Genomic DNA, 11,518 nt, shown 5'->3' with positions numbered 1-11,518 from the left:
CAGCACCCTGCTGCCAGGGGGGTGGCAGCCACCCTCGCCGCATAACGTCGCAGAGGTGGAGCCATCTCCGTACGCATATGCTCCTCATGGAATATCATTTATGTTTCACCCCGTACAGACGTCTATCTTGCCCCCGTTTGACCTGCTCAACCCCTCTGGCACCCTCTTTCGGTAGGCACCTCGATCCTTATACATACGCCTAATCCGGCCATGATTGCCGCGGCGACCGCCTCGTCACGAAAACTCCTCCTCGGCTCGTGCCAGCTCACCCTTTTTCACTGGCGCCCTTATCTTTTTAACGACATTGGAAGGTGAATTGAAGGGAACAGAGACCCAACGGGACCGGTTCGCTCGCGAGATTATTGTTTCGTTGTCGCTGCGCGAGAATGTTGTCCAACGGTGTTACGATTTACCGGTGGTTAAATACTGGCTTGTTCGAGCAGTTTTGTCGTTCGATGAAACTCGTTGAACAGCACTGGGTTGTCGATTCGGGTTGTTTCGAATTTTCGAACAATTTCGAAAGGTTTCTATTTGGAAAAATAGCTCCCTGTATGCGAGACGAGTGTAGTATAAACGATTTGATCATTGTCACTCTAAACTATGTCGATACGCGGCCATTTCATTTTACATAAACGCTCGAGTACGAACGAAAAATATTGGGTTGTTCGGAAAGTCATTTTGTTTTTCAAAATGGAGAATATGTAATTTAATAAGATATTTGTACGCTCTGAAAAAATCGTGTTTCGTTTTTATTAAAAAAAAAATGAAATGACTTTTCGAGAAACTTGATATTAGATTGTTCGATAAGTTTTGTCGTTCGATAAAACTTATTCAACAATTGATTACCTAGACCTAACTCGGGTGCAAGAAGATGACCGCGTTTAGAACAAATATCATAGGGTAGTCTCGAACGAGTTTGTTCATTTTGTGTCACGACTTGAGAGTTCTCGAGTTTTTTTTTATAATTTATTTCGTGTTAACCCTGTCGAGGGATTTTACGTTTTTCGTATTAGGTGTTTGCTGTTCTTCTTTTTATTGGTGGCAATTTACTTTCGAGTTATCCTCGGAAAGAAGTATCCGAAGTAAGATCTTGTAGATTGTGTCACTTTATACTGTTTCTTTTCGAAGGTGATTCGAGAAACGACGTATCGAAATGTTAAATGAAAAGGTTGGAAAATATATTTCTTAACACTAGGAATTTGGAATTTCGAGAAACGAAATAACTTGAGACCTGAATACCTCTTTTGGATTCTCAGATACAAAATATAATAATACTTTGGTAATTAAATATTTCGAAAAGTGTCAGTTTTAGTATAGATGTGCTTTAACATTTTTACTCTTAAGACTCGTTACCCTTTCTAATTCTACTATAGAAGAGTGGACATTATTGTTGAAGAAACAATACTAATCTTTAAATTTTAAAAATTTTGTAATATTCTAAAAGAAAGAAGCTTACTCCGGAAAATAATCCAACATCGTTATCACATCGTTAATAACGAGTAGAAAATATCGTTACACCCTCCAAAAGAAAAATTCTATAAAATATCCACTGTGAGTATTTAATAATCTTATTACGTGCAAATGTTTTAAATATCGCAGTAAGAGTGTTGACCAGATGATTTGCACGAGTCAAGTGCACGAAGTTCTGTCATCAAGGGGAAATATCGAATTAGTTAAAAAATGGTAGATTATCGCATTTTGATTTACGAACGCGTTAAACGAATACGTTCGGGTAGCGTTGTTTACGTTGTTAAATAAGTCTCGATCGCGGCATCGAATCGAATAATTCTTCCGTGAATTACATCACGTCGAATGTCTATCGACGTGGATACTTTTTCTTTGCCAGTTGGGGTGCACGGAAAGTGCTGGGAATAAGGGTAGAGAGATCTCAGACCGTCGTGGGTAACGAGCGAGGTAACCAGCCAATTACTTGGCTGAGCGGTTTTATTTGTATTTAATTCTTATTTAATTTACTTTTTACGGCCGTCTTCGTCGGGACACTGTTAACGAAATGGAAGATTTCTACGTCGTTGCAAATTCACGGTGTTGCGAACCGTTGCAACGGTTGCAATTATTTTTCAACGAAAGAAATAAATTGCTTTCTCGTCCACGTCGCGTTTCCGTAACGTACGAATGTGATTCACGTATGAACGAATATCTTAGAAATCGTCGCGAAAATTCATCGAGAGTCGTTCGTTCAACGGATCGAGTTTATTATTTTGATCGTCGAAGATACGGTGAAAAGGAACGCGTTTCGAGTTTTCACGCGTTCGACGAACAGAAGGGTAAACGGAAACAATAATCGATTTACCATCTTTTCGATTCCTGCCCGCATACGTTTACTGGAAAGGAAATTCTGCGTAAAAGTCGCGGGAAAGTCTCATTGATCCCTACGGGATGAAGTTGTTATTCCAGTGAACTTGTTACGTTATATTTATCAGCACGGTGCACACTGCCGCCACCCGTCGAGCTTTATCGTTCCTTTCGGTCCCATTTTTGCTCCCTCGACTTTATTCACCTACGTACTGTCAAGACAAAGCCGCAAACGACGTTATAAAGGACAGCCAGAAATAGGCCGTATTAAACGAACGATAGCAGTGATTTCTCCTGACGTTTAGCATTCCTGAAATAAAGTAACGCGTCGAGTGGTCGATAAATTATTGTAAATATAGATACCGCGGGCGTTAATAATTTTCATCATCGCGATTATACCACGCCTAGAGTTTTACCTTGGGTTCGTTAAATTGCGATTTTACGCGCTCGGGTTATATAACGTTTCTTAAATATTCTTCATTATTTATTTATTATCGGTTGAAAAATAGCACGGGAGAAATATGCGTACACTGAATTTCTACGGAAAAGTCGACTTGATTGATGAAATTGAAAGTGGAATTCTTGTGAATTACAATGGCGAATATTTTTCGCAAGGAGGCGTTTAATATTTAAAAATACATCGAATCGTGCAATTTTCTCCTACGATATTTTCATTCGAAATAATTGCCCTTGAAACTGCACGGGACGTGCTTACGATGTTATATATACGTCTATTATATTTGCAAGCGACTTTTGGAAATGATAATTTATTATTTGCAATACTATGTTTCTACTATCGATTCTATCCGCTTTGCACGTGAATACGACAAAGAAGAGATCAATCACCGAAACGCGATCTTAGATTACAAATCTTTGATATTAATGATTTTTTCAAAAACGACACTCAACGCAAAAATAGTTTATTCTATTACGACTTATTTTTCATCGTCATTCTTGTCGTTGTTCATTACGAGACACCCTACATTAGATATCTTGACTATTTTTGCGTTCAAATCAAATATCACTCGAGATTTAATACCCGAAATATCTTAAATGAATAAACATCTCGTCCAAGATCGACGTCGTTACTCAATTCGTTGTAACGACAATCGATTCTTTCTTTTTGTTCTTTTTCGTCGTGCATTCGAAAAAATGTAAAAATCGCAAAGCTGTGTACGAATAAACACAAAAGAGCTCGAAAGGCACGTGCTCAATCAAACGGTAGAAGGTCCGTAGCTGAAAGTTTACCCTCTATTCGAGTCGGTATGGTTCCTCAGCCCCCATAATACAGAGAGGAAGCCACCCGCTTTCTAGGAGGTCAGATCTATACGAGCGGTAGCTTACGAAGCTTATTTTTTAATTTCTGTTCAATATGTTGCCACGCCACCGGAGTGTTTGTTCAACGTTTTAAAGTTATTTCAAAACAACTCGGCGCCGCTCGTTCCAGCCGAGGGGTTTCCGCTTCAATTGTCTTTTCTATTAGAACGGGGGGAGCGAAATCACGGTCGTGCGATCGCGGATTCCGTGAGAACGTGCGACTCTTCCGCTTCCTCTGTTATTCAAATAAATATTACGCGCGCGTTTTCACGAGTCGTTCTCATCGTTTCCTCTCGATTTCTTTTTTTATACGCCGCGATCGTTCGATCGTTTCTCTAATCTTTCAAGCGGCTCGAATTCGGTTTCTTGTTTCGAATTAAAATATCAGCTTGTTCGGAGAGTCATTTCGTTTTCCAAAATTGACAATATATAATTTAATAAAGCGTTTACGCGCTCTGAAAAAATCGTGTTTCATTTTCACCAAAAAAAAACGAAACGACTTTCCGAACAATCCTAAGAATTTTCTTTCCGATGTTTTGTATTTAAGTAAACGATATCGGTAACAACTACGCGCTGTATCACACGCACGGAGAAACATAGACTATTGGGTAGCTCGAAATTTTCATAGACAGTAAAAATGATTTATTGTACGTGGAGTTTCTTCGATGATAATTCCAATATAGTATTTTTTTCTCGCTACGGAGAGGTAATTCTATTCAGGAATATAATAGAACGCGATTCCGATCGATATTTTATCAAGAATAATTTTAAATACTATTTACTACACGTTGATTTTGTTCTATTCGCTATTAATAATTTTAATATCTTATCTTTCTTCTTGTTACGAAAGGACAGGGTACAATAAAGTTTTCTATTCGTGGATATAAACGAAGGCGGCTTCGATCGATATTTCATCAACAATAATTCTAACAACTACTTCCTCTATTATTCTGGGTGTTGGATCTGCTCAAACTCAGACCTTCGGGTCGTTCAGAGTTTCCACAAATTATAAATACTATTTACTACACGAAACATTCGTTACGAACATCGTTGATTTTCTTCTACTCCCTATCGATAATTTGAATATCTTATTTTTCGTCTCGTCGCGAACGGGCGAGGTACAATAACGTTTTCCGGTCCGTGGACGTAAACGAAGGCAGCTTCGATCGTTCTGGGTTCTATTTTCGTGAAGCTCGGGGGGCAGAAAAACCGGTAGCGATATTGCTTCCTGTACGCCTCGGAAGCGGCACGATTTTCTCTTTCTTTTTTTCTTTCTTTTTTTCCCCTCTCCTCTTCCTTTTCGCCGGGCGCGAAAGGAAACCGGATTAAAAAGTGAAACGGGGGAAAAAAGAGGAGTTTCTAAACGACGGTGGAAGGTCAAGCCCGAGATTACGAAAGGCTCGTGCGACGTTTGCTCGTTAATTAGGGAGTTCTAATTATAGTAAATGCGTGAGCGGAGGCAAGGTACGCGGAGATCGTGCCGCGGCAGAAGCTCCGGGGATCAAAATGCAACCCTCCGCGAACGAGCCAAGATTACCTTCGAGGGTCCTCGCCGCCCTCTTACTAAGGCCGGGCCCGCAACCTGCGACGAGTCCTCCCCGTGCTGTTCCGTTCCCTCGCGCGCCCAGCCACTCTCAGATATCACCTAAAATAACATCAGCCTAGATCCGCTCGCCAGGATAGATTTTACCGCTCGGTGTATAACAAATGGATTAGTATTTCGGTAGACGCGTCTAATCCCCGTTCGTTATGAGCTCCCGAAGATTATTCCGATCATCTATCCTTGATTTTGGTCGATCGACGTCGACGACGACGCCTCCTCCGTATCTATTTACGTAACGAGTCTTTCGACGAAAGAACCCTACCTTTAACTTATAACGAACCGATGCTCCGCGAACGTTCGATATTTAGCACGGTGTTTAACACCGAACCTATTACCAACAGTGGTAGGTCAAATGACCATTTTTTAAATTTTGATTAGAATTTTCTATGTACAACGTAATTACAGTCTACCAGTGGTAGGTCAAATGACCATTTTTTAAATTTTGATTAGAATTTTCTATGTGCAACGTAACTGCATTCTACCAATGGTAGGTAATTGCATCGCCTTTGAACTTCATTTTGTTTTAAATGTATTCAGTACATTTTTTAATAGTCATTTCTTATTTTATTGTTTCTTCTTGAGGAGACTCGAGAATGAGAAAACCACTTGACTTGAGAATGACCATTAGTCACCGATGATGTGTTCCAAATATCTTTCATAAAACATCGGTACATTACACGTTTCGAGATATTCAACGCGTTACATTCTCTCCTCTCTGTCATTACCCCCCTCCCCGGTCGATTCTAAAACCAAACAAAATTTTCAACGTAGCTGTGACAGAACTTAAGCAACAACGAGCAACGAGTCCGAATAAATGTTGTCGAAGGTATGCTCCAGATATAATAATCTCCATTTACCGGCAGAAACGTTTACTCGAGTCTTGGAAATTGGCCCTAATTGCAGGAAAAACATGTCTGTGTACGGATTAGGGTCTGCACACAAGCAAATAGGATGTATCGTTTCACGTGCGCGGGGTGGTTATTTGCAGAAAATTTCAAGAATCCGTTTTATCTGGCCGGTCCACTTATGGCTGCGAACCGAGCAAATATGTGTTTTGCGTTCGTACGAATGGAAAGTGTGACGTTGCGACGACGTAGGGGCGCATAGAACCCCCCCTTGTGCGAAGATTCTGCGACGTCGTCACGTGGGAATTCGGACACGCGTTTCTGTTCCCCGAGCAACGACCCTTTCGTACCCCGTTGCAACTCGTAACGTCGCTGTTAGCCTTCTCGCCATTATTGACGTTCGTCGATTTTCACCGCGACCAATTTTACGAGCACGACGTTGCAAAATGTTTTTACGCGACGTCCAACCCCCGTGAGCCGACTGAGTTACCGGTTTGTCACAGACAAGCGTGCACTTGCACATGCACAGTGCAAGTGCATAATCTTCTTATGGATGGACGAGTGCAACGTGTGGGTACGAAAAATATTTTGTCGACGAATGGAAAATATTTTGTACGAAAAATATTTTGTCGACGAATGAAGAATATTTTGTACGAAAAATATTTTGTACGAAAAATATTTTGTCGATGAATGAAGATTACTTTGTACGAAAAATATTTTGTCGACGAATGAAGATTACTTTGTACGAAAAATATTTTGTCGACGAATGAGGACTAAAGTTCGTGTTATGGTAACAGGTGTGCACGTAACGAGTACGTGGTATGGAGCATACTAGGCCAGGTGTATGTACGATATGGTTTGAGAGAGACCGATCGAAAACAAAGTGTGTAACGAGCATTTTAAGAGACAATGTATCTAAAGAATTGTTTCTTGGAGAGAGTGAGAGATTTATACGCGAGCGATCTGTTCAGTTCATATCATTTTCTTTCTTTCTTTTTGTAATATATTATCTGTTAATTAAGTTAATCAATCGATTCACTCGGAAATATTTCGAACGAAATTTCTTGCATTCGACGAGATCTATTCAATTTTTTCACGTCTGACATTTCTCGAGATATCGAGGTAACTTCAATTTTTTTAAATCGTTCCATACTTGGATCATTTCTACAATTATTAAAACTTTCGAGAAATCGAAATAAAACATTTCAGACAACAGTCTCTGGTTCATGAATCGACGAAATTTTTTTATTCGAAACGTCCTAGTTCTTGTCAACCGACAAACAATGTTTCACCAGAAGGGGTTTTGGGAACATCGAGTAACCTCTTCATTTTCTACGAATTTTACTTTCGGAAAATTGTAAACCGAAACCGAAAGTTATATTTCCATTCCCTGAGAAAGACTGAATTTTTTATTTAGTAACTACTTACGAAAAAAATTCGCAAAATTTAGCCGTTTCTCGACGTCTCGTAGTGCTGTCCCCCCTTAAACGAAAAGTATCTCGAGGTTCGTGGTCCCCGCAATTTTCATCCCCCTTGACGCGCCAGGGAGCTTTTTCTCAAACGTTCACGAGGCTGACATAAGCGTCGATTCAGACACGCGGAAAATATGACGAGAACGTGGCCACGCAGCCACGTATAATGGACCGATAACTTACGAGTTTCGTCCGGCAACGTGTACGTAACAATTACTAGCTCGAAAGTGACTGACGTTTATGTCAGGCCAGCCCGCTTATCCAGAGGGTGTGCCGGGAGTTCCTTATCTGACGATTTCGTGCTCCGTGAAACAAATCGGGCAACGTTAATACGCGCTCCCATACCAAGCGGAAAATGCGAAGGGATGCGAAGAGAGAGATATATATAATCGTTGATTCGAACGTATTGAATTTCAATGAGATATAATTGTTCGCGATCCGAGCATCCAGCGATTAAATTATAGCTACGAACAAACTGTTGATCGCGATTAAGGGCAGAGGTCACTGGGATAGGTTGTAACACTTCTCGTATCTGATCTCGATGTTCATTCAAAGTGCATACTCTTTTAGTATTAGAAACCACTATTACGTTATAATGAAACAACGAGGTTGAAAATAATCATTTCACGGGATCAGTTGTTACGCATTAGGAATCTTAGAACTCTTTTTATAAAGATCTTCTTGTAGCAGGTATGAGAATTATTTTTATTCACTAGCACGTTTATTGTAGTGTTTTTACAACAACGAATGGAAATTTAGAAATCGATACCTGCTTGTTGAGTTATCCGTCACCATTTTGTTGTATTTTATTCTTGTTTCAATGATTTCGGTACCTGTTACAAAGACAACTTTGCGAATTAAATACCATTGTAAATTATTTATCTCCGAGCAGAAGAATTGCGTAAAAGTGTGTACGTATTCGTGGAAGATTATCGATTAAAATACTTTGTAATTTCTATAAAGAAAAGTATAATAATTATCTAGTTTTGGCTCGAAGCAAACGGAGTACTTCTTTAGACCAAATTGGAACGCGACGAAGAAAGAAGAAAAAAACAATCCATTGTAACAAAAAAGGAGAAATTAATTACTTAATTAACAGTAGAAATTTAAATATTAATATTAACATATTTTAAATTCGATATTCTTGTGTTTCAATTTAATTAAAGGTTTGTCCGTATCTAAAGTAGTTACTAACGAATAACGAACCATGTACACCTTATGTTCGATACGATTAAATAAAATTTATATACTTGCACGAGCGAAAGAACTCGATCTTCGTGTCATTAATATGTTATTATATTCACCGGAAAACGAAACTCAGAATTAATTCAATATCTTAAATATCTACTATGTAGATACTTGTTGCGGAACGATGGTAACTCGTGAACAAGTATACCAAAGGGTAGCTTCGTATCATTAATATGTTATTATATTCACCGGAAAACGAATCTCATATCTTAAATATCTACTATGTAGATACTTGTTGCGGAACGATGGTAACTCGTGAACAACTATACCAAAGGATAAGTTCGTATCATTAATGTGTTATTACATTCACCAGAAATCAAATCTCAGAATTAATTCAATATCTTAAATATCTACTACGTAGATACTTGTTGCGGAATGATGGTAACTCGTGAACAAGTATACCAAAGGATAAATTCGAATCATTAATATGTTATAACATTCACCAGAAATCAAATCTCAGAATTAATTCAACACCTTAAATATCTACTATGTAGATACTTGTTGCGGAATGATGGTAACTCGTGAACAAGTATACCAAAGGATAAATTCGTATCATTGATGTGTTATTACATTCACCAGAAATCAAATCTCATAATTAATTCAACACCTTAAATATCTACTATGTAGATACTTGTTGCGGAATGATGGTAACTCGTGAACAAGTATACCAAAGTATAAATTCGTATCATTAATGTGTTATTACATTCACCAGAAATCAAATCTCAGAATTAATTCAACACCTTAAATATCTACCATGTAGATACTTGTTGCGGAATGATAGTAGATACTTGTTGCGGTAACTCGTGGAGAGGTATAGCAAAGGATAGGTGTAAAATCACTCGACTGGTCGGTGTCATAGACAATTTCGATAAAAATGTCTGTATCGTCGTTTCTCTATTGCGTTCGAGCTGATAACGGTGTTCTTTTGAAAGCGTTAAACCCGATACAGGGAAATATCATCACGGGCGGTCGGGGAACGCGCCCTTTGACCAGCTCCGCCTTTGCCGCGCGCATCGAATCGCACGTAGCGCGTCGCTTCGCCCGGGACGATACTTTATTTCGTCTCGTATTTACGGAACGTGCTGCCGCCAAAGCGAGACCCGTACGTTCGCGAAGTTACAGTTCCGCGCGTAATGCGCACCACGTGACAACACGATCACCGATAAGATAATACCCACGATCGTGCGATTAAGCGCGATGACCACTCGGGCCGCGCGTTTCGGATCGAATTTTCGAAACGCGGGAAAACGGAAGGTCACGAGCAGCCTATTGCGAATTTACCGGCCACGTTCGATCACCGCTAATAATTCCTCGAGATTTCTCACCGGTACCGATAATCGTCCCTCTTTATTCCGCGCGAAGCTCAGTGAAATAAATAAATGAAAAAATATCGATCGTAATTCACCGTGGATCGTTGAGCGCGCGTCAAACGCGAAACTTTTCTTTCACGACGATCGTTGTTTCCGAACTCGTTATAAAATCAGAAGGCGTTCAACACTCGAGCTACCAAAGGCAGCTTTGATCTCTTTCGAACTCTTTGAAAATTATTCAAATACCGACCGGTGCTATTACGACATCTTTTCGTGAGAATTGTCCTAATAGAGAATAAATTGTATCGATAAATTTGTTTTCTTAATTTCAAATAAGCAAGACGTGGTCTGGTATAAATAATTCTAGGCTCGCCTATAAACTGCCAAGTTCAGCGTTGAATTCGAACAGTTCTCGTTCTTCGAATACTTTGAGATTTATGTACATGTCTGGTAATCTATGAGGTAACTTTACAATAATATCGCGAGACCTCTGTCAGAGATCGGTATTGAAAATACGTAATAGGGAATACGAACAGGCCTTTCGATGATCGAGCTACAATTTCCAATATCAATTTGCTCACTATTTGTTACAAAATCGAACACGTAGGATTAAATAACTCTAGTGGTAAAATTAGTACAACTTTCCTCTGTGTATATTATAAAAAGTACGTGTGTATAATACGATATATAATATATATCGTGGAAGTGGAGTTGCAGAGAACGAACTTAATTTCTTTACGAAAAACATTGTGTACACATGGCGTGTCAGAAACGACGTATTCGGTCACGTGTCTATTGCGCAAGACACATGTATGTATATTACGAGCGTCATTAATGTACCGATTTCTCGGTAAGAAACAAAAAAAAGAAAGTTGCAAATTATCGTTAAAAATTTCGAATAAAGTTTTCACCGTTTTGTCGGTACCAAAGTTCCCAAGGTAATAAATTTGTAAAGAATTTTCATCGTTACTATTTGAATATTTCGAAAGAAGAATTATTCGTACGCATTCGTTGTGCGTCAAAAGCAACGTTTCCATTACGTGTATATCGTGCTCGATACATGTGTATACGTTACAAGTGTTATTTATATACCGATTTTTCGACGAGGAAGTAGTGAATTATCGGTAAAAAATTTCAAATGAATTTCTCGAATGTTTATCGGTATCACGGTCTTTAAATTATTGGTAAAGTATTTGAAGGAAATTTTCGTCGTTGAGATTCCCGATTTCTCTACGAAAGAAAAAAATGAAGAATTTCGTACAAATGTAAGAAAAAATTCGACGACGAATTTCCACGGTTTGTATATGCGTATCACGAGCGTCATTGATAGATTAATTTCTCTACGAAAGAAAAAACTTAAGAATTTCCTACAAATGTAAGAAAAAATTCAACGACGAATTTTCACGGTTT

This window comes from Ptiloglossa arizonensis, chromosome 8, assembly GCF_051014685.1.
Source record: "Ptiloglossa arizonensis isolate GNS036 chromosome 8, iyPtiAriz1_principal, whole genome shotgun sequence".
Taxonomy (NCBI): domain Eukaryota; kingdom Metazoa; phylum Arthropoda; class Insecta; order Hymenoptera; family Colletidae; genus Ptiloglossa; species Ptiloglossa arizonensis.
Note: the sequence above shows the minus strand (reverse complement) of the source record.